The sequence below is a fragment of the Melospiza georgiana genome, chromosome 1 (genome assembly GCF_028018845.1).
Source record: "Melospiza georgiana isolate bMelGeo1 chromosome 1, bMelGeo1.pri, whole genome shotgun sequence".
Taxonomy (NCBI): Eukaryota; Metazoa; Chordata; class Aves; order Passeriformes; family Passerellidae; genus Melospiza; species Melospiza georgiana.
In genome coordinates this window covers 131,257,097-131,280,413 of record NC_080430.1, presented here as the reverse complement: position 1 = coordinate 131,280,413, position 23,317 = coordinate 131,257,097, and the positions used below count along the sequence as shown (strand labels likewise).

The 23,317-nt window shown below is 39.5% G+C and overlaps 1 protein-coding gene across 1 annotated transcript in view; it reads right to left on the bottom strand.

The window, feature by feature from the left end:
- The window catches only part of RNF19A (ring finger protein 19A, RBR E3 ubiquitin protein ligase), a 57,189-nt gene extending 34,610 nt beyond the window's left edge, over positions 1 to 22,579 (bottom strand). The window contains exons 1-2 of the mRNA XM_058022966.1: positions 22,436 to 22,579; positions 19,373 to 19,527 (exon numbers count right to left, since the gene is read on the bottom strand). The gene's annotated coding sequence lies outside the window, so the exon portion shown is untranslated. The remainder of the gene's footprint in view (positions 1 to 19,372; positions 19,528 to 22,435) is intronic.
- Between the last annotated feature and the right edge of the window lie 738 nt (positions 22,580 to 23,317).

The window sequence follows — 23,317 nt, the reverse complement described above, 5'->3', positions numbered from 1 at the left end:
TTATTTGTATTTGCTATCTTACAGCAAGACTAGATCAATATAAAATACCTGGACATGATGCCAGCTGCTCTTTAGAAAATCTGGGCATCAAATCTGGATATCACAGCTTTCTTCCCCTCAACTGTAAGGATTACTACACAGGTGTAACTCCTAAGCTCTAGTCTGAACCCAGACCTTTCTTTTGGCCATTGAAACAAATTGTAAAATGTGGTATGCTTTCTCAGGGTGGGTGGGGAGGAAGAAACAGCAAGAATAAACAAACTCTGAAAGTATTTAGGATTTCAGAATAGAGTGTTACCACCAGCTCCATTCTTCAGGCAGCACAGAAGTGCCTACAGCAAATGTGAAACACATCTGTGCAAGAGGTTTTTTTTCTGCAAGTCTGCTTCATAATGCAGGGTGAAACTTCAACAAAGCAAATAAATACTCTCGATGATTGTTTCATATTCAGTCTGAAATGTACTCTCTAGTCTTGTTACATTGCAGTGTGTGTGTGGTTTCCTTGCTAAAGCTAGCAGGAGACAAAAATGAATCATACACTGCACCAGTGCCAGAACAGAGAATAAAACAAGCACAATCACTGTTACTGAGGAACCAAAGTCCCCTACAAAAATGTTGGCTGCACATCTGTTTGCATTGTAGGATTAACTTTTTCAGTGTCTTTACCTAAGAAATAAGGCATATAAAATGTCAAAAGAGCTCTAGTGTCTACAAGTGTCTACATTTAAATCAGATCATTTTAACTTAGGTAAGTTGATAAAACAGGAGCTTTAATGATTTAACAGTTATTTAGAAGCTTCAAGTCTATAAGTGAACACAGTAGATAAATTCTACTCTGAAAAAAATGCAGTTTCTTTAACATTGCTGGTATACTGTGTTTTCAGTAAGGGGAGCTTATTCTATTTTCTAAACAATTACTCAACATTACACTAAAAAAAAAAGCTGTAACAGAAAAGTTATTCTGAAGTTCTTTTAGCTGTTCCGTCATTCACTTCTTTCATGCTCACATTTTTTATAATTATGAACAAAAGTACTTGTAACAATTCACTTTCTGTCCCTATTTCTGACCTTTCTGATTTGCAATCCTACTAATCCTCAAATAATTCCAGGGACAGAATATTATCAAATACTGTATAAAAGAACATAAATGATTCCTCACTCTCTTCAAGTTGTGTGCAACTACAGAAGTACTCTGCTGCAGTTTTAGCCAGTATTATTAAAGATCCCTCCTCTGAAGAGCAAATCTGTTGTCACCTCACAGTTATCACAGTGGTACAACTGTGAGAGTGGTGTGATGGAACTTAAGGAAGCTGAAAGGCCAAGGCATATTAAAAAGGATTCAAACATCAGTACAGGTAGAGATTATGAATGATAAATGCAAATAAACTAGAAGAACAATATGCCAGGTCAACTTACATGGCACAACACTGTGCCTGAACAGGGATTGTTACAACTCACAAGACTTGTATTATTTACTTATACTAGCAAGCCTTAACCTAAAATTAAATGTATGCTGAGAGCAGCCTTTTTAAATACCTTCTGGTCAGGCTGACTGTTCCTTTCTGGGAAGATAACAGCTACACTAAAACACACCATTTAGTTTAAATTTCGGTTTTGATATAACTGTGGCAGTTTGTATCTGCCCACACTTCCCCATTTGAGAAGTTCCAGCACCTTCAGCTGCATTTGCGGCTTTTCAATGGAAGAGCAAAGCACTACTAAAACTTCACAGGTTTCCCTGTCTTGGTCCCTCTCTCCTTACTCTCCAAATGTCCAGTAACATAGTTGTCTCTGAAGCCACAATCCTACAAGACTGTTCTGCTGAGACAGAAGGGGAGAGAAGAAAAATGAGAAAGAGAAAAGAAATATGAAATGTGTGGAGTGAAAGTCAACCTACCATAGAAAGCAGAATTCTATACAATTGACACATAGATGCAGTATTGCTTGTTCACTAATCTGACCTCACCTCAAATTACTGAAAGAAGGGAAAAGGGGAGGATGTAACACAAATTGTTCTCAGGGCAGTAAGAGAAAACCCACAAGTGTCCAGAAACTGCCCTCTCCTTATCAGGTACTTACTGGTGTAGAGTAATCGTGTGTCACCTACTCTTTCCTTAAGTTTGGCCTGATAACAAAGAAGGAAATTAATATAGAGGTTTGGATCATGTCCACGTTTCAGTATTTCTGACACCTCTGGTTTCTACTTTGATTTTCTACCTTACTAAAACCACTTTTTCTAGTCTTTTCATGTTTGTCTACAGTATTGAGATCCACCAAAAAAACTGAGCTACCAAGTCTTTTTCTAGCAACAAGGCCAACAAAACCTTTGTGTTAAACAACTCAGTTTTTCATATAGAACTGTTTCCTACATTGTACTTAATTCTAGTACATGAAAGTTCTACACACCCATGCCATACCTGGCAAAGTGAAAGCAATTGCCATCTCACCACTGCTAATGTGATTACAAAAGACAAAATCTTACTCTCCTTCTGCCCCCCAGGAAGTCCTTTCCCAATAAATAAGTTATCTGCTTGTGACACACAAATTATCAAATTAGTATAACTGAAGAGTAATATTGAAGAGTATTATCAAATACTCTTCAGGTAACAGAGGCACAGAAAGCTACACTAAGAGCTATTAGGACATTTAATATTGCACACTTGAATGCTCAAAAATCAAGGATTCCAGAAAGCAAGGTGTCCATAAAAACTAAATTCAGCATCCCCCAACCAGTCAACTGACAGCGTAGCTGGTGCACTGGAAGGCAATGCAAATTTTGGTCCCGTTTCAGCACCTATGATGGCTGGTTGTGATATTTGATCCTTGTCACTGTTTCCAGGGACATCAGGACATCCCTTCCCCTGTGCACAACAAAGATCCAACTACCAGGACAGACAGACACAAATTAAAGGGGGCAGTTGCTTCCCACCCCAAAAATGAGAAGTACAGCATCAGGTAGGTGAGCTGCAGTAAGAGAAGCTGGAAGAGCTCTGCTGGATGCACTTAGTGCTCTAGCAGTCATTTCCAGACCATGAGATCTTAAAGGCTGTGTCCAGCTTCTGAACTTCCTGCAGAATCACACAGACATACTGATTTTTCTGGAGTGGCCTCATTCCAGCGACAGCTTTTTCTCATTTCCATACTAAATGAGGCTCCATATCTACACGTTGCATATTTTTTGCTTTATAACAACATTATACAACACTGAATTCACAAATACCACACAAATCCTTAAGATATTTTTACCAGACTGAAGGCTTCAAAATCATTAGCAAATCAATCTTCAAAGCAGTCCTGTGAAACCTTCATAGAAATTCTGCAATGGAAAATTATTTTCCAAATTTGCAAAATGAGAAACAAACACCAAAGCTAATGCTGTCACCTGAAATGAGATTCTGATGTTGTGGGCTGCCAAAGTTCTAAGGCTGTTTGCACCAATATAGGAATGTATAGGTCCAAAACTTAGACTGAGCATTGACAGCCCTGACCTGCTGATCAACACCTGAAAGTCTGAAGATGGCATATAGGAAAACACCTAACTACTCTATAAGGGCCTTGCCCAACACTACAAACACTCTACAAGTGAGGTGCCACAGACTCCTTGTTCTGGCATTCCCTATCTTAAGGTTCTATCCCAGCACACTCCAAATAACGTGGCTGTTGTCTAATGATTTAAATGCCAATAGTATTTTTTCTGTTGCCAGGGCATGAGAAGGTTCTCTTACACAAATTTTCTGCAATTTAATAATCTGCAGACACCAAGACTTAGCTAGCATTAACCAGAATTAGTTTTTCGTTGAAACTCCTGTCCCTATGACAGATTTGATTAACGCTGGCCAGTGGGTTTCTGAGGAGCACAACAAACCTGGAAGAAAGCCTTCTCTCAAGGACACCACAGTCTGCTACAGCATGCTTTGAACTAGGGGTTGTGGAATACATCTCAAAGGAAGAACCCTGTGAAATAAACCCATGCTCCTGCAACAGCAAACACAGACAAGGTGGTGGCTAAGAGGGCTGTGCATGGCAAAGCTTCATTTAAACCTTTCCAACCCTCCTCCCCAGATGTTGGTCAATAATTAGCAGGGGTTAAGGACCTGTAAACAGTCTCTTCTTTCCTTTTGTAATTTTCTTTTGCAGGTGCTTTAGTTTGACAGCAAAACTGTGAAGTAGGGACAACTGTCATAAAAAGAGAGATTTGGTTTAAAACCAGCTGTTACAGTCTACATCACCCTCAGTTCCTTCATGCAACCTTTTCTTCCTACTCCTCCTCACTTATCCTTTTTCCTTCTACCTCTTCTTGTTGCCTCTACCCATCACGTTTTCCTATACATCCTTTGAACTGAAAGTAGACAGCTCACACTTTGTCTCAAGCCTCTCATCCTGACAGAATCAAGAGCAGAAGGAAGCATTCTTCCTTCTCACTTGAGTCCCTGATCATTGACTTGATGCCCAGCAGCTGTGATACAAAATGTAAGCACCTCATCACTTGCTACGATGGCTGAAAAAGCGTGGCTGTATGTGAAATGTTCAGAACTTTGGTGCCACAACAATCAGTCTTTTAAGAAAATGCTCAGAACCACTTTCTAAAAATTTGCTATTCCTTGCAAATTTTCACAGAAATAAAATAAAGATGGAACAAGGTTTCTCTAAGAAAATAAAAGCAGAAGAAAATTTTAAAAACCCACCCCAACCTCTGATCCAAAATACAGACATTATAACATTCTCAGAGCAGTTGCACTATATTTTTAAACATTAGGAAACCTTTCCTCTGGATTCTCAAATATTCTCACAATATTTGGTGGGGTTTTTTTTTGCTTTAGACCACCTACATTTTGAATGAAATATAACAAGAAACTTGAATGCCTGGTTTCATAATGTGAAGTACTAATCTTACTTATAAAAGATAGTGTCAGTTCTAAGTATTGTATACACAGTTGGATACACAATACTTGGAGCTTCTAACAAACTCCTAAAAAGAGGAATTCTTTGATGTTTACTTGATGTAGCGGCCCCAGTCCAAATGAATACCCACCAAGAATATTTCCCTTCTATCATACACTTATCACATGTGTAAGTGCTTTTTTTCATATATAGTATAAATTCTAAAAACAAAGCATGAAGAGAAAGGAGGCATCACTCATTTAAGGAGGCATCACTCATTTTACAGGCAGATGTTTGAAGCAGCCAGATAATGTGACTTGCCAAACTCTCAGAGAGACAACGCACAGAAAAGCTGACAATGGGCAGAGGAGAACCTGTCTTAGCTCACAGGCAGGCTGGGATGGCAGCAATCATCAGCGTCCTGTCTGAGCTGCTAAGCACTAAGCCACAATAACTCCACAACTTGCTCTCCTTTGCTTGTACTCTGATATATGTAGCACACCAGGCCACTCATCACCATGGGATGTCCTCAAAACCATTTAAAAATCCCACCACCATTTGGAACAGAAACAAAGCATGTTTTTTGCTCCTTCATATGTAACTCCATCATCAGTTCCAAATATCCACAGACTGTGCCAGTACAAACAACTGGTTCTCTCTTTTATCTCCTGCTCACTTTACAATACCCTCCACAGGACTGACATCACTGGAGAAGGACCCTTTACATTTTCCTCTGCTTGGCAAAATACACACTCTGTAATGGCAGCCTGGAGGTGTTTAATGCCATTCAACAGTACACTTTTCTCATCCTTGAAGGAAAGACATATGTACCTAGAAGGAAAGACAAACACTTGATAAAAAACAGACAAAAACAATTTCAAAGAATTTAATGTATTGACTCTGTAAATTGTAACAGGAAAGTGCTGATACCTTTAGAAGGAAAGGTTATGACAAAACGATTTTAAAAGCTTGAAGGCCTTGGTTTGCTTCTCCAAAGCGAAGCAATCTTCCCTAACCAAGAAATAAATATGTAAAAGGCCAAACCAGCTATATTATCACTCAAACTAATTCAGAAATGTAAGTCCTGAAAGGATTTCAATAATATACTACTGTAATCCCCAATTTTATTTTCAAAAAGCTATTTAGGCAATTACTTAATTCGATTATGTTTTGTAAAAGAAACTGCAAACTTCCAACTGTCTACTAATTCATAAATTTGCAAATTACAGAATGAACTACATCATGCTAAAAAAACCCCTGTTGAAAGTGCTCAGGTACTTGATTGAAAGCGAGTGGATGTAGCTTTTGTCTAAGCCATACTCTTTCAATAGGAAGAGGCCAATCTGTATTTTTAAAGGCCAATCTATATTTTACTCAAATATAAATCATACAAGATATTACAATTTTATTACATTTCAAGATATCAGTAGCCATGAGAAAACACATGTTGTTATATAAATAAATCAACATTCCTGATTACCCTACAAGTTCACCAGGTCGTAACAAGTCACTCCCAATTTTGAGTTCAGGATTCTCTCTGCAGCCTATGTAAGACTCCACTGTGCAAATGACAGGTGCAACAAATTCTCAATTGGTCCCAGGCCCTAAACATGAACTTTTAACTTGTCAGAGTGGTTTCAGATTCAAAAAGTACATTTATCTCCCAGCCAGTATGTTCTAGTACCTTCTATACTGCCATGCATAGAAATACCAAATCTCTCTCTCAGTACTGTGAATACCCAAGAAAGTCTATGGCAATGAGCCCAGCAGCCTAATGAAACACAAAAAACTCCAAAAACTGCTCCTTCAAAAATCAGTATTTAATTTGCCACTAATCCAACTGAATATATTCTTGTTCTCACACTATAATATGAGGACAGAAGTTCTGACTTATCCTCATCTTTCTAGTATCAGAACTGAATTTCCACCCAGAAAGATGTGAAGCCTTGGAACAGCAGTGCTACCCAGGGAAGTAAGAGCATGACCAGAGCTTGACAGAGGGAAGTACTGCATAAATCTCTGCATCATTTACAGCCACACACAGCCACCTGTAATACAGTCAATTACATATTTTCTAGATTTACAAACAGTTGGAGAATAGTTGTGTCTCCTTTTGTCAATGGTGAGCAGAAAACCAGGAAATTAATCAGGCTGAAATAACAAGTCTGGAGAAGAAACACCATTGATTTTTTTGATTTTACATAAGATTCATTATTTTTTAAAGTGACAGAACTTCAACAGACAAATTGATCTAAAAATCATAGTTTTAACCGATAGTAGAGTAACTATGGATTGTTCAGAAAAGGAAAACAGATTTGGGTCTTTTTCTTTATATTATGTCATATCACAGGTGTCTTTCTGATGCATCATGCTCCATATCCAGGTTCACTGACTGATGGAACACCAGCCAAGATAAGAAAGTTGGGAGGGCTGCCAAACAAGCATCAGTGCCAAATGACAGTGAACCCTTCATTTGCTTTCCAGCTTTGCCACACAAGAAGCTTTATTCCCAACAACTCCGGGCCTCCATTTCACAGACACGTTGTTGATAATGCATTTACATTTCACTAGGACTTCCTTCAATGAACTGTGAGAAGGAACATACAATGACACCAACAAGCTCTGAAATCACTTTCCCATGCAAATGCCAAATCCTGTCATCTTTGAACACCATTTCTTCTGGTCTGTCCCATCTGCTATTTAAGAGGAGTGAAAAATAAGTAGGTTAAAAAAAAAAAAAACAAACAGAGAAGCTAGCTATTCAAGAGAAACCCTTTCTACAAAAAGTTAAAATGGCAGTCAATACCCAGATTATTTTGATTCAGGATGGCACATGGCATTTTAAGACAGCTGTCTAATTGCATATACAAAAGAACAACAGAACCAGACTATAACCCCAACTAGAGACCACAATAATCACTTGAATTTCAACTTTGCACCAAAATATTCTCCCTACCCCCCAGTCCCTCAATCAAAACTAATTTATGGGGGAAGGAAATTAATAAAATTGAATCCTGAACCGTTTTTGTCTTAATAATAAATTTTATGGCAAACTGACGGCACATTTTTTCTCATTTTGAAGCATTATTAAAGGTGGGATAGAATCACCCTGGAGCAGGCTGGATGTCTTTCAGCTGACTCCGATTTAATCCCAAGCTGCCAAGTTTTCACCAGCCACCCAGAGGGGTCAGAAACGAACTTGTCTCTCCAAACCAACATATAATTTATGTCCTTAACCATTCTGGGCTGAGGAAGCAACTTGGATTCAGACTGGTTTAATTTTAAAAGCAGAGGGGAAATTTGAACTCCTGTTATTTAAAGTATCAGCTACCAAAAGAAAAAGAATATAGGAGCACTCTGATCCTCTGCATATCAGTAAACTTTCTTAGTTTTTCCTCTACAGAACAGGGTGAAATAACTCCCTCTAATTTCAATATTCCCTTCTCATTACATTTAACCTCTATAATAGTCCACACGTTTTTTCAAATTAATTATTTTTTTTAAAGAAATCTAATGTTGTAACACCAATCCAATTATTCAAAAGAATTATTTTTATTCCAAATCTTATTTTTCCTCATTATTTCATATGCCTCAGAAATATAGTAATTAGATATAGAATAGTCTGCAATCACAACTGGCAAGAAGGAGAATTTTTTAACTGATGCCTTGGATTTCAGATGTTCTAGTAACTCAAAGTCTGCCTTTTAAAAAAGAGTATTAACCCACAATTTTTGCTGAGGAACAAGCTACTTATAAGCATTAAAACACACAGATAACCTTGAAGTTAAAATTTTACGGCCATATAAATGTGTATTAGTATCTCGGTTTTCCAGCAAATGTGTTGATTTTTAATCTTTCCCAAAATATCAAATACATGATGAAAAGCAATATATTATATATACTATATTATAATGTAACTGATTCTAACCAATAAACAAGCTTGAGAAGAAAAGCTTCCTTAAAAAGGAATTAAAGAAGCTTTATTCTAATGAATCAAAGTAGAATCTCATCTAGCTGTGACAGAGATTTCTTGTGCCAAATAATTTCTCAATTTTGATACAAATATTTAGTATTATGCCCTGAATAAAGGTAAGAGGAAGTCAGCCTTACTGAGCCAGGGAGAGCATTAAGTTAATAAAACATAGTCCTTGTATTTGTATGTAGTTCACACCTGCTCTGGCTTGTCAACAAGAATAAAATATTTCACCAATCATGGACTTGATAAATATTTCTCCAAAGTTACCAAAAAGCTGCTGTGAAATAGAGCTGAATTAGTAAAAATCTTGGAAATTACATTATTTCCAAGAGATTGCTGAAAGTACTTCATTACAGAGCACAATATAAAAGGAGAAAACTTTTTATTAAAGTTTTGGTAACAAACCAAAGCAAACAAAAAGCATCACATCTTTTAAAATGCTAACCACACACTTATAGAGACATAGGAAGAATATTAAACACATGGCATCCCAGGAGAATGTGGGGAAGCAATCCTCACAGGTCAGCTCTGCAGAAGAAATGAACTGGCAGTGAAACCTCGACATGACAGAATTTCAGCAGCATTCAATACTGTAGCTGTTGTAAGAAAAACAAAAACAAAAGGGCATCCAACAATTCTGCATATTTGTATGCATTTGAAAATCAAGTATCTACAGACATCCTATTTAAGCAACCTTTGCCAGTAAAATCTATTCTATTTTAATTATATTCCTTAAGTAATGTCCTGGTTAAGCAAAGCATGAGATAGATACCATCTAGTCTGTTTTTGGGATACTCTAGGTAAGGAGTCACTGAAGAAGAAAAGACACTGCCCTGCAGTACCACTACAAAAAATTATCTGTATTGCCTCTTTCAACAAGAGAGCTCATCTCCATGGAAAACTTTAATTTTTCATACCTTTATTGTAGTGGTGTACAAAGAAAGTCCAGTAAACCTTTTACAACACAAATTCACAGAATCAGTTATGTTGGAAAAGACACCCAAAACCATTGAGTCCTACTGTTAACCTAACACTACTAAGTGCACCACTAAACCATGTCCCTAATATAATCTAATTTGAGGTGTTTGACATTAATAGTTCTTTTGCTATGAAAGACTCAAGATGAAAATCCCTTCAGATTTATACATAAAATAAAAAATGTAAGATGGGAAGTTATGTTTGGTTTTTATTTATTTAAGAAAGGAAAGTTGTTTCACTTTTGAAAGAAGTACTTTGAAGTCAGGAGCTTCACTGTTTACTTGAAACCATTTATTTCCTCCTGCAGTTCCAAAGAAAAACGTTACACAAATACATTAGAGGAAGCAGGTGTGTAATTTCATTGAAAAGCTATTTAAACTTCTGAAAAACAAACTTTGTCAGTGCAGGAGATCTTTCAAGCATTTCCTTATGTTACCTGCTAGAACATATAATTTAATATTTATCTTGCTACTTTATTACAAGAAAGCAACCACAGGGTATTATTTCACAGTACTAGCAAGCCATGCATGCTCTGTGGCCCTAAGCATAAAATAAATGATCACAGTGACAAGAAAACAGTAATGTCACTTCAAGCTGTAAATATATGAAGAAAATCCTCAGCATCACCAAAATAATGTAGTAAAATATCTAGGGATATGATAGTTCAAACAAGCTAACAACACAAAATCCCCCTTTAAACTAGATTGCATAATTCCATGAGATACTACATCACTTGTTTTCAATGTGCCCTCAGTTTCAGTTCAAACATACTTCTTGTTTTATAAATCAGTTATCACTGAAGTTACAGTAACATCTGGACTTGCTTAAGACTAATTAAGCTAAATATACCTTTAAGAAATGTATTTCAGCATGAAAAAATGCATTTACAAAATTATATTGATGTGCAATTAGGCAGCTTGCAGGTTTTTTGTATTTTAACATAAATTCCTCCAAAAATGCACAAAGCAACTCAGTGTGGACAGAGACATGGATTGACATGAATGTAGGTAGATATGCATGCATTTTAAAATATTAAAATATTTAAATACTAAAGAGAATACAACTTTTCCAATGTACAGAGGCTCTGGTATAGAGGAACTTTATGGTCAGTAAGCTTCACTACATATTTTCAGATCCTACAGAAGCAGCCCCGACTGAATTAGCTTCAGAGGGTTAAATAAGTACAAGCAATGGCCCATGCTATATCTTGTTGCAGGTTAACCCACCCTGAAGCACCAATTCAGAACAGGACCACCTTTCACTCTTCAGAGTGAGGTCAGGCGTTTGGTTTAAACTGCCTGTAGCAGATTTAAGCTAAATTTTGGATGTGAATAGGAGCAGGGACACTCATTGAGTTATATGAATGGCTGTAGGATAGTAAATTCCAAGAGAAAGTCATTAATAAGTAGAAGGTGGTAATGAGTATTAACATTTTAAATCACTGTGGTTATTTGCTAAATTAACAACGTCCTGCTAGCCAAGTTTCCAAACTAGCTTATACACTAACTCCAGAAGGCAATCATTTAGCAGAACTCACTCTACAGGTGCCGGATACCAGCAGAGTACAGCAGCCCTACAAAAGCAGCAGCAGGCTTGTAAAGCAAGGATGGATACAGCACCTCATGGTTAAACAGCAGATGTTATGGGGGAGGAGAATGCAAGCACACAGCCAGATTAAGTCCAACTGGAAAAATATAACCATGCTATTGAAAACAGAAAATAAAGTGGTAAGTTTAATGCACTGTGACCCACCTCATTTTTAGAGTTTAGCAAGTAATTTACTTCAAATGAAGTATTTTCTTGTTAAAAGAAAGGCTAGTTACTATTATGACTGCCTGACACTTCCCACTCTAACATCCTATTTTCCAACCTGCTTAGAATCTTCTCAAGCAAACTGGGCTGAAAGTTATACACTAGAATGTTCTTTAGAACTCTTATTTCGACCAAAGTACTTAAGACAATAACAAAAAAAAAAACCACCACAGCTCAAAAAACCACAACAATCTAATGGAGAAAATGATCCTGGAAGAGAGCATAAATCAAAAACTTGCAGTATTTTCTCTGGAAATGTTCAACACTAGCACACTGAAGCTGGAATTTGAATTCTGGCCTGTATAACTTGGATGTACATTTTATCACCCTTCCAGCAATGCGAATATGCCCATGCTTGCAAGTTTTTTGGAATATGAGAAATATGAGTCTTCAGCAAAGAGCATGTATTTTATTTGCTAATATCTCTACTAAACTTGATCCAGCCTAGAACTGAATAGAATCTTCCTTTCACTTCCAGGTGAACAATATGCCTTGATCAGAGTACCAGAAAATAAAGGTAGGAAGCTGATTTATCCTTTCCAACATCCAACTAACAAGTGGCAGCAATGCAGAAGAAACTTCAACCAAATGTGGAGAGGGTGGGATTTCAACCTAAACTGTGCTGCAATTTTAGCAATAGTCAAAGTGGTGGCTGCCAGAAAGGCAGAAACCTGCACCGAAACTGGATGGTTGAACAGCAACTCCATCAGAGCATGCTAACGAGAAAAATATAAGAACAAAAAAGGGGACTGCAGAGTGAGGAAGCCATCAGTTGTTGTTTGGGGAAGTAATCTGTGAACTTTAGCACAAGTAATAAGAGATTATGTATGAGAGACAGAACAGACTGGCTGATCACAAACATTGGAGGAAAACAAGCCAACAAAGGCAAGAAAGATTCTACAGAATAGTTGAACAGGAAACAGAAAGAGAAAGCCTCTCCAAATCACAGGAGAGAAACAGGAAAGACATCAGATTAGGTATTGAAAAGGATATGATTTTAGATCAACTAAGGTATCAGCCTAAAAAAAAATCTTAACTGGCTAAATATGAACAGGATTTGCATAAAACGCTATTAATGATGCAGAAAGTGAAAGTTACATTGCCAGTGACAAAAAAAAAAAAAAACCCAGCAGAAGCAGCTTGTACTTTCAAAGTAAGCCTTTCTCTATTGCCCATCCTCTACAGTCCAAAGGCAGAGATAAAACACTCTACACAAACACACGGATCACACTGTCTTGGGTCAATCCCTATAAAGCATGACACAGAATTATTAAATACTACTAGCTCAAACAGCAGCAGTCTGCCTAGTGAGTAGTTTCCAAACCTCCTGATATGACTTCAATTATTTTTAATGGATAGAAAACAACACACAAACTACATTAGAAATAATTCTCTTTACTTGATGAAGTTGCATTTGGAAATGATTGGTGAAGTACATTATGACAGTTTAACTGCATGGCTTTTATCCCTTCCCCCCCAGTACTATCTTTGCCTGGTACACACTTACCAAGTCACTGGTCAGGATTTTGTTTATTCTTACTCACTGTGCTCCCCCCAAAATAAATAGATAAACAAACAAATAACTACTGCATAATGCTATATTGAAAGCAGAAATTGATTTCCCTTAAGCCACTGCAGAGCACCAATATGTTAGATTCATGTTGCTGAAATAGTCAAAACCATACTCATTCCACTGAAGTAGCATGGTTATTATCCCTGTTAACAGATGCAATATTAGAACGTGATTAAGGATTAATTTATTTACCACCTCAGATGCCTGACCTGACATAGCCTAAATGAAACTAAGTTCTTGGGCATGTTACCCAGTAAATATGATCAAAGATACCTGCAGTATCAATAGTGTACACACATCCCTACCCCCACCACACACGGCCAAGATTCAGATGTCTATTTCAGACAAGATAAAAATCTTTTTTTGCCCTATTTGCATTATATCTCTTATTCAATGGAAATAATTGCCCTAGAGACTAGGTTTATTTCTGCCCAAAGTAGATGGATGCCCCAGTAGAGACAGCAACTGTATTCTGAAAAATGCCTCTGCAGGGGGAAAAAACTCAAAAAAATCACAGCTGTACAATTAAGAACAGTAACTTAATAAAGTTAGGCACAAATGAAAATCCAGCTATGGTTGCTTCTTCAACTTTAATTCTGGCCTTTCTTAACATTTGAGACTTTTACCTGAAACCTTAAAATTACAATTAATTGCATACAGTAGCAGAATCTGTTTCACTCTCCATTTGCATGTGCAATCCTTCACATTTCAAAGCAATTACAAGCCAAACCAGTCATGTAATTGCTGCAGAAGGCACACCTTGCCCTTTCTGGTATTTCTGGTGCATTCATTATCATGGTTTCTGAGAAACAGTTAAAATACCAGCATCCTAGAGCTATTTTCCCTGTCTTTACAATAGACAGAGTTCTTGCATTCTATACACAATGAAAACCTGAGCCATTCTTCACCTACAAAATGCACTGTTTTGCAGAATGAACATAGATAAGTTAAAAGTTATTCCAAGTAGGTACTGCCTTCAATAAAATATACTCAAAGCCATACTCCAGTCAACTGTTTTTATGACTTGACACTTGTGATAATGAAGTTAAATCTAATAAAACCCCTTTTTTTGAAGGAAAATCAGATCACCAAAACAAGACTTCATCATCTAATACTCCAAAATCACCCATATCAGGGTACTAATCCACAGTAACACTGTATAAAGCACCCTATTTCAGAGATGAACTTTAAAGGCGAATACCTCTAACTTCAAAAGGACTGCATTTTACAGTTTCACTACCCACACTGCATTTTTACAGATAAAAGCATCAATCTACCCAAGGCTTCCCCTGAAGTGTTACATTTCTCTTCACTGCACTGCCAATTGGAAGCTCCTTCCTTTTGGGATTCTAACTTATTCTCTCACTGAATGATTTTTAGGACAATAAAACTATTCATCTGCATACTTAGAGGTGCATTTTCACCATTTCATAAGAAATATCAGCCATATAAAATATTCTTTATTACCAATATCTTTTTTTAAATTTTTATCCACCACAGAGAAACAAAAGCAAATTTACAGATAGTTTAAGAGACTTCATCCCACAAATGCAGCATAGTGTGGCTTTTACATTAATTGTGCATATGTAATTTTCCATAAAGTGGCTTTAAAAAGCATATAGTGCAAAGATCCCCACAGCTTATGAAAGATAATTTAGGTTGCAACTGTTACTTCCAAATTATTTGTTACCCTTAAAACAGAAAGGTAATATTGTACGAAAAAGGATATGACTGTATAGCCCTAAAAAAACCCCCAGCAATATTTCACACCTCAGAAACAAAACAGAAAAAAGGAACAATGAAAACAAAACCATGTCACTGTCTTAGTGTTTTACTCAATCAGCAGTTCTTGGTCTAGATCCAGCCAAGATATTATGCTGATTAGGACAGGGTGTAGGAGGTAGGAAGAAACTGTTTTCACTGCTTACAGTTTTAAAGAAAAAGCTGTGGCATTGCTGGGCAGGACTAAACAGGATGCTTCCATTTCTTAACCCATTCCCCAGCAAAAACACCTCCTGCAAAGCTTAAACTTATCTTCTGCTGTTGAATTAATCTGGCACATCATATACCTTATCTACTAACTAAGTTAAACACTGAAAACAGGGAAGTTTCTTCTTCCTTTCCCAGACATACAGGCAGCATGTAATCCTAATAATCTAAATTCTTGCAAAGCAGGATATTTCTCTTTGTTTACCCTTGTTCTCGTTTCATGACTTAGTTAATCCATTACCTAATTTATCTTGGAATCATCTTTAATTGTTAATAATGGAAAGACTCAGGACTCCTGTGCTGAGTTTACAAGCTCTCTTCTATTCTTGCCCTGGCAGAATTTCTGCCTGGTGTCAGGTCACAGAAGGCGAAGTCTACTTTTCTTCAGCTACGCTGAAGAAACCACCACAAAGTCCAAACAAAGCATACTGGCACACAAAGGGAAGAAAGTGCAATTGCAAATAGGAATAGGAAGGTAAAGAAAGAAAGGAGATTAAAAAAAAAACCAAACTAGTCACTTTATGAGGAAAATACTTTTGGTCATTAGGTACTAAAACCTCTCAATCAAAAAGCAGATGGCTTAAAACCATGCTGGTGTGAAATGAAGAGCAGTGTGCACAACAGCTTTTTAGGTTTCCCCTCTATGTTGTCCCACGGATAAAACTTACACTGACTGTAAAATCTTACACTTCAGTAAAGCAACAGCCTGGCTTCACAGACTATAAGCACTATCATTCCTTTCACTTAAAAAGGAGCTAGAAGCTTGATACATCCATCTCTGACCCTGAGTAAAAGGGCTCCTGGTCTCTCAAGATGTTTTTAGCAATATCATATAAAGGAAAGCTTACCTTCTTTTGAAAAAGGCAAAAAGTAAGTATCTGATACAGCTTCACAGGTAAAATGAAAGTGAAAAGGTAGCTGCTTGTCTCAGTAAACTGAAGCAAGGTCTTCAACTCAGGAAAAAAGGTAATTGAAAATGCTTTATTCTGTTTATATTTGACGTAACAGATAGTAGAACACAAAATCAGAGCACCTCCACTAGGACACACAGTGGAGAACACTTTGATTAAAGTAATTTTCCCAGTACACAATCTAAAAATAAAGTAACCTTCAACACACTCCACCTTCCAGACACATTTCTTTGCATTGATCAATGTATTAGACTGCTTATCATGGAAACATGAAAGGCAGCCTCAGAGTAAGATAGTTCCCAATCACTGACCAGAAGAAAACGTTTGTTATCAGGCTTCAACTTGCCAGTAGAATGATGCCACCACAATCACCATTTATTCCCATCCAAATGTTCTTCCACTATCAGAAGTCTGAGGGACACCTGGAAGTTCCCTACATAACACATCTTGATATGAAGGAGAAAATCCAAACAGTATGTTGCAACAACCACTCTCTGTCAGCACTGTCACTTATTATACACAGTTCCTGTACAGATGTTAATTAATACTCAAAACATTTACTGGTAAAGTCCTATTAGATCTTGATACAAGGAAGAGCTGCCACACTGAATAGGGCCTTGGCACATGGCCCTAATTTGCAGGTCATAAAAAGCCTAAAGCACTCCTCAACTATCTAATTTACACAAAATAAAAGCCTTCTATTTCCTAAAAAAAGTATAAATGTTTCTTCCTGAGATTGAGTTCTGAATGGCAATACTGCAGAAGATCTGCCAAAACATCCCTCCCCTTGTCCAGTTTCACAGAAATATACAGTGAGTTCTGTGCACCATGTACTTTTAGCAAAGGAAACAGATGAATGACGCATTTAGGCACAGCAACACCAATACTCTTTTCCTCTGGAATGCAACTCTTATGGTGCAATGAAAGACTCTTATTTGTCTAAGAGCAGTTAACAAGGTTATTTTGTATAAATACTTAAAAATAAAAACAAGGCACAGCAGCACTAGTGCTGTGGCGCCATCATATCCAGAACACTAGCAGGCAGCTCTGCCAAAGCCCCATGCCTCAACCAAAATCCTCAGTCCCATCTGAGCCTCCACTGTTCACAAGATCCCTAAGGTGCAAGACCACTTTGCACTCCCTAAAAAAACATTTCTTGAAAATATGTATAAATTTGTCTCACCAGAAGTCAGACACAATGCACCTAAACACTACAGCTGGAACGGTCTGACATATTAAGCATTTTAGGATAAAATAAAACTTTATTACTTGATGTGGCTCACAGAGTTTGTTTTTATGTGAAAAAGCTGATCATTAACCAAGAAACTCAAAAGTGGTAATTTTATTTGTTAAGGATATGCAGCATCAGTGAAACACAGTGAGAACAAACAACATGATTCTTACTGCATACAATTTCCCCAGAGTTAGTCCTTTTGCTGAAGCAGTTCTTCATCCACTAAATGGAACAACAGAAGGGGACAGCTAGGCGCTCCAATTTAGAGAAAGCTCTAATCTGCCTTATGGGAGCAACTAAAGGACCTATGGAAAAATGTTTGTTTAACAGTAATTTGTCTCAACTATAAATGGAAGCAGAACAGAACTGACATAGTCCCACAATGACAGTTTGTGCTGAACAATAACAGGATACTTGCATTAACAGAGTTGTGCTCTATTTAGGAAGCAAAAACAAGTGACTATACCAAACTCAATTGGTACAAACATTTATTTCTGCAAGGTGCCCTTTAAATGTCTTGCTAAAGACATCATATGGGGATATGCTGGCCTCTAAAGAGAGGAAGTTTTAATGCCTGAGGAAACACCTGTATATATGAAACGTTAAGCTCATTTCACTAGGTCATTTTGCCAAGTTGCTTTATGTTAAAATAACTCTTATATCAGCTTTTCAGACTGGTGCAGTATGTCTAGATGCAAAGTGAATCTCTGGAAACTTGCCCTTCAAAAAAACCCAAAACCCCACAACAACTGTTCTCATTTTGTGTCTGGCTACATGTCCAACAGGAGGCTACCAGGTGCCCAGCAGGTGATTGACTTCAATCTACAGTTTAAAAGTGGAAAAATCTACAGTAATCCTTCCATTACAAAAAAAGTAACCTAAAATGTAAGTACTCCTACTTTTTCTTGTTCCATGGATAAGCCCCAAGGTATGGTTAATTCTTCTAAGAAGTATGCTACAACATCAATGAAGGTAAAGCAAAACAGACACACAAACCCCTTCTCACTTGCCATAATGATGGAAGACCTAAGGGTCATATCACAAATGACATCTCACAGCTCAGCTGTGGGGCTTTTCTTCTTTCTACAAATTCTACTTTGAAAACTCAAAAACCATTCTAAACCAGCTGGCATAAGACATGCTCACAACAGGAAGAAAAGTTCTTGTAGAGCCCTGTAATATTCTAGTCCCACACAGCATTTACAGCTCTTTCTAGATACCCATTGCTTTGAATCAGTACTTGCATTAAGAGGAAAAAAAAAACAGAAAAAACAAGCAACTCATGCCAGAGAAGGACCAGCAACCAAAACCAAGGTAAAAAACAGTTATTAAGTGCTTGAGAACCACCAGAAACGTACATGGAACAATCAAGATCACTGAAGAAAAGACTAAGGCACCTTATGACTCAGATGAACGAAATCTCTTCCACAAAGTCTCTTTCCATCAACTAAAAAATAAACTTACAAAAATATCTGCAGTAATGAGGTGAGCATTAGTTTACACAAGTTTGAAAGAAATCTGTCAATACATAAATATCAGCAACAGACTAAACACCTATTTATTATTACAATGCACCAAGAAATAAAATAAAATTTTTAAGGGCCTGAAGAAATCTGCTGAAGTAATCCCTCAAGTAAATACTTAAGGGGGAAGAGTGTAATTTTACTTGAAAGTTTCTTTCTGGGTTAAAACAGACCACAACAGTATCTCAAGTGTAATCTATATACAACACACAAAGGTATATGGTTTTCCTTAAAGATTATTCCATTGATGATTTAAAATACAAACTACTCAAAATTAACTAAAGTAAAACAAGAATAAAACTTCCACTTCAGAGACTCATGAAGAAAAGGAAGTCTCCTCTTGCAAAAAAATAGGAACATTAAAAAAAACCCTAAACAACTGTTTTAAGAGGTACTGGTACAGCCTCTTCCATATTCTTCCTACTTGGGGAAAAATGGTAAATTGCAACACTAATAAAAACAATCAGTTCTCTAAGATTGAATGTAACTTTTTACCTTCTTGGTAGAAGTCTATCTCCAGGTGCAACTCACATGCTTTTAGCAGTAAGATCCAACACCAGTCCCAGGGTCTTGAAGCTGTATTAGGTACACCAGTTTATTCAGCTACACATCTTCCATCAGCTAACACAGAAGGCACAATGGAAACGCAGCTAAGACAAACACAAGACAAAAATCTAAAATCAACTTCTATATAGATAAGCCAGTGTTAAAGTTAATACTTTTACTAATCATTCAAAGATGACCAACCATTCAAGATGCACCAACCCTCAGAAAGAACTGGACTGACTCACATCTCAGCTACTAACCAAAAATCACACTAGGAGTAGAACCCAAAACATGTATCCATCAGTTCATTTAATTCAGGTATTTGAATTTATTCTGCTAGGCCAGTACATGATGTTTAGGTACAATTCAGAAAACAAATCACAAAGCTAATATGGATGTCTGACCATGGGCCAGAGTAAACTGACCCCATAATGGAGAGCACCAGCTTGGCTAAAGGCCATCAGAGGACAGTGGTCCAGAGTACTAAAGCTGTACTTCAGAGCTCAAACATCTTTCTTAGTGCTTCTAAACCAGGATTCAGAAGTCCTGTGAAAAGATTTAGGTATCCTACACTGTCATCCTGGAAGGAAGGGGAGTGGTGTTTGTTTTGGATCTTTAAAAGGAATAGTTTAGTAAGACTAAGCACAAATCAAACAGGCCCAGTAAACAGGGGAGAAGACTCTACCTACTGTACTAGTTAGGAAGAATCACCTACTCACCAAACAAATTCAGTCTGAAGTTTTTCTCATAGTAGCTCCCCTGTTTCTCATAGGGGAATAGTAGCTAAATGTTGTTAATTAAGAATATGGGAGAAGAAAACCATATAACATATATTTTCCACCACAAAAGACTCTACCTAACTGCCAAAAGAATTCAAGGGCTTGTGTTCTTTCACAGGTTGATAATATTTACATAAATCAAGTTTTCCTAATGCATTTTTTAAATGTTAACTGGGAATCTCATAGCTAAGGGAGTTTAAATGATTCATTTACTAATGGAGAGACCAGAATTTGTACACACTACGAAGGTAAACAAATACATCTGTCAAGCATCTTCTTTCCTCCTGAGCCTCAGCTAGTACAATTAATCAAAATCTGATGATTGCTCTGCATAAGGAATGTGTCATTTGCCTGACAGATTTAAGTTGAAGGGGAGAGAAGAAAAACACACTTAAACATTTCAACTCCTTCTTTTAGGAACTATGATCTTATATCCACAAAATCAAAAATAGCTGACAACATAAACATAACAGCTTGAATTCAGCATTTTATAAATGCTGAATTGTATAAAATGCAGTTGAAACTGGCATACTTCAAGAAATATGCACACAGAAGAGTTATACATATGTAAGCCTTTTACTGAACTCATTTTTAAGATCAGCATTATTATCATTGTGCAAAAGCAAAACTTTCATTTTCTGGACAAACAGGCTGAGTTCACAGGCAATTAAGAATAAAAAAGTGCTTTCTCAGCTTTCTGAAAGCTTGAAGTACAAGCATTTAAATGTTTACAGTTAAATAAGTACCAGATTTTGTAAACTGTTAAGTAATGTTACACAGCCATCATTTCTAAGCATTCAAGTGAATTCTGTTAGGTGGGCAATTCAGAATTTTACTTCAGTCTGACCTGGATATTAAACCAGAAACTTTCTTTTCCAACGAATTTAAAAAGAAACATTTAATCAGACAGTGAAATATGGTTCTCTGACTAACAAAAAGATTAGTGAGTAAAAAAACATTGAGGGAGAAAATTAATTCTCAAAATTAATTTATGTTTAGTTTTGTCTCCAGAATTAAGCCCTGCAAGATGTGTTTCCCCAAACTGTGCTTAATAAAATAATGCTATCCTTGATGACAGTTGAGACAGAGCTCTAATCAGTACCAATGCCAACTACAGTATTTCAATAGAAACAAGATTTGTTGTGTTCCTCATGGAAAAACACAGACATATATCCAATAAGCAACCACAAGGGCATGAAGGCTTCAAATTTTGATTTCTCAGCTCAGCACTAACAGCATTCTACTACTGTCCCCATAACTCCATTCCACTCCTACCCCTCTGGCAAAGCTCCATTTCTTTCTGTCAAGAGGCAGTCCTGGAGCAGAACGAGAAAGGCAGAAGGAGCCTTCCTTTTGCCAGCCATCACCTCTTCAGCTCACTTACATGCGCGCTGGCTTTCACACAGTTTGTTACCAATTCTTCCCTATCTTTCAAGGTGCGCCTGCAGTAGCTGCTGTGTGTCTAGCAAACTGCTAGGTGGAAAACTCCCAGCTTTGCAGAAGGACCTATGCAAGGAAAACACCCGGCAGGACGCGGGCTATTCCCACTGCTTGTCCCCCACCGCCTTCACAGCCGAGATGCACTACCCCTGCAAACTCCTCCGACCCACCGGATCCGGGCAACGCACACGGAGAGGTCAACGAGAAGCTCTCCGGGGGGAGGTGCGAACGCTGCCCCCGGGGTGCTGGAGGCCCGGGAGCTGCTCGCGTTCCCCTCCCCGTGCCAGGTCTGCCGGTGCCCCGCAAGTTCCAGTGCCGGAGTTCCCAGGCCCCCGGGCCGCTGCCGGGCGGCGGGAGCGCGGCGCCGGCCGAGGGGCCCCGCGGCCCACCCAGGCTGGCGGCGGGCGGCAGCTCCTCCCCGCACACCGCGTCGGGGCCGAGCGGGACCCACCCGGGGCTCCCCGAGCCCTGGGGCCGGCCGTGCCCCCCTCCTCCGCCACGGGCCGCTCCGCCCGGGGGGAGACAATGGGCACGATGACTTCACCCTCCAGCAATGTGAGCAGCAGCGGGGGACGCCGCCGACTTCCCCCCGGCCCCCAGGACGCTCTCGGGCCCTCTCCCCCCCGCGCTCGGGCTCCCTCCCAGAGGCGGCTCCAGCTCGGAGGTTCCGCTCCACCCATCACCCGCCGCCACGCTCAGGGCGGCGGCCGCCGGCGGAGGCCCGAGCCGGGGGACGCCGCCACCGCCGGGCCCCTCGGCGCCCCCCGCCCCGCCGCGGACCCACCCCCGGTACCTGTGAGTCGGCCGGAGGAAGCGGCGCTGCTCCGCCCGCCCGAGCCCGGCGCCGCGCAGGAAGCGCCTCCGTGTGTGTGTGTCTATGCGTGTGTGTGTCTATGCGTGTGTGTGTGTGCGAGTGAGGAACGGAGGGGGCGGCACCGCCCGGCCGGGGCGGGGCGACGCGGGGCCGGGGCCGGGGCCGGGGCTGCCCGGCAGGGAGGCGGCGCCCGGACCGTCGGTTTCCGCGACGCGCTGAGCTCAACGCGCACGGCGGTGCCGCCCCTCGCCCGCCCCCGGCTAGGCGGCCCCGGCGGCCGGGAGCGTTGCGGACCCCGCGGTGGGCCCGGGGCGCCTCACGCGGTCCCCGCTCGCTGCCGGCCCCGGCGCCGTGCGGGGGATGCTCGGAGCCGGCGGGGTGGGTGTGGTGTCTCTGCCCCCGTGGCGGAGGACGCCGCAGCGCTGCTAGCCGCAGTAGCAGCACAAGGTACAGCGTTATATGCGTGTACAGTTCCGTGGGCTTCACACCTATGGAAATGGAAAAGTGCGAGGCGAAGAATGAACTATCGGGGCGTTTCAGTAGGTCGTGCTGCTGAGCGCTGATTCACTTGCCAAAATGACAAAACCTTGTTTCCGTGCTGCGAGATACAGATTTACCTTCTTCCCCCCCGCCATTTGAAACAGAAGCCGCCTCAGAATTTGCCCACGAGCCCCCATCTGTTCCTTCAGGCATGGCCCTGTTCTGCATTGAGCTGCGGTCGGCCCCGGGCGTCCCGCAGCCGCAGCCTGGGCTGCCTCCGGCCGGCCTGTATCGCCCGCCCGTCCCTGAGGTCGGGCTCTGCTCTCCTTTGGCTGCCGACCTCCGTGCGGTCTTCCACGGGATTCCCTCCTTCTGCAACCC